We start from the raw sequence: 1,400 nt of genomic DNA, 5'->3' as shown, positions 1-1,400 counted from the left end.
CACTCCTCCAGGGGCAAAAACTCATCAGAGGTCACTTTAACGCCATGCCGACGTGTTAAAGTCTCGAATAAAAAACTCTGATTCCCCCCCTCCCCGACCCAGCCCCAGACATCCCGATCACTTCGCTGACTGCAGGAGTCAGCTCAGCATGGGGAAACTCTTCAGAAAAACCTCTTACAAAACTGTCAAAGACACATTCAGAAAGAAAGAAAGAAAGAACGAAAAAAGTAGAGGAGAAAAACCACAAACAAACCTGGCAGCAGCAATCATGCACACCTGCACCTCCACACTCACTCCCAACAATCACAGCGGCAGACAGCAAATGTCGATAGTCAATAGTCGATAGATAGATAGATAGATGAGTGAGTGAGTGACAGTGCAGAATCAAATTGTTGTTACAATAAAAGACATCCTCTTCTATATAGATCGGAGAAAACCAGTGGCCGCGAATCAAGCAAAGGAATCCCGAGTGGCAGGCGAGACCTCTACCACTGTAGAGATAGAGATAGATAGATGAGTGAGTGACAGTGCAGACACAAATGTCTGGTTGTTACAATAATAGCCATCCTCTTCTATATAGATCGGGGAAAACCATTATTTCCAAGAAGGGTTCAACACAGGCACCTTCTCCGTTAAAGCCACGCAGTCGCCACCAGGGGGCCCCAGGCCTCGGTGTTTCAGGAAGGTGAACGCAGCACGCCAACCCGGAGGTCTCGCCACTTCGTCTCCAAGCCTCCCAAGAAGAACGTAAACGGCCCTGATCGCAGACACAGGCCCTCACCCAGGGAGACCACCGCTTTGCCGCCGCTGCCCCAGCCATGGGGCCCAGGTCCCACCGAGACTTGAACTCGGATCGCTGGATTCAGAGTCCAGAGTGCTAACCATTACACCATGGAACCAAGCTTGATGCTTGTGCTAAAGGTCTCTGCTCTACGCACACGTCTCGCTCTGTCGCACGGCCAGGTCCCGAGTGAGCCAAGTTGCGCCCAGAGTGCTGTCTGTGGTGGGTCACTTGCGGCGGGCCTTCCTGGTGACAATGAGATATGCAGTTGCATCTAGGTGTGGTGTCCTGTCCTCTTGGCTTCCTTTGGCAAATATCCAGCCTGGCAAGTGTTGTCTTCCTGAGGAAAGGCAAGCAATGCAATCAAGGAATTCCTGGAACTCTGAGAGATGTTTTTGCTGTTGACGACGTGTCACTTTAGAACAGGACAACATGCATCTCTACTTGACTTGGCACAATCTGTGAGGGTTGGGCCAACACAACCTACGCAATGTGTCCACACATTTGCTCGTGTCTTGAAATACTTGGAATGACCTGTGACCCCATGCCATGCAGAAGTCCACAGCTATGCGGGTCAGCATGCACTGCTCCTCATCCCCAATGTGCCACTTGTAAGAAC

At 50.9% G+C, this 1,400-nt stretch overlaps 1 non-coding gene across 1 annotated transcript; it reads right to left on the bottom strand.

The window, feature by feature from the left end:
- Nucleotides 1–827: 827 nt before the first annotated feature.
- On the bottom strand, nt 828–899 carry trnaq-cug (transfer RNA glutamine (anticodon CUG)). Its single transcript has one exon. It is a non-coding gene; the product is annotated as a tRNA-Gln (tRNA).
- Between the last annotated feature and the right edge of the window lie 501 nt (nt 900–1,400).

This window comes from Amia ocellicauda, unplaced genomic scaffold, assembly GCF_036373705.1.
Source record: "Amia ocellicauda isolate fAmiCal2 unplaced genomic scaffold, fAmiCal2.hap1 HAP1_SCAFFOLD_201, whole genome shotgun sequence".
Classification (NCBI taxonomy): Eukaryota; Metazoa; Chordata; class Actinopteri; order Amiiformes; family Amiidae; genus Amia; species Amia ocellicauda.
The sequence above is the reverse complement of the archived record's forward strand: the minus strand, read 5'-3'. Positions and strand labels throughout refer to the sequence as shown.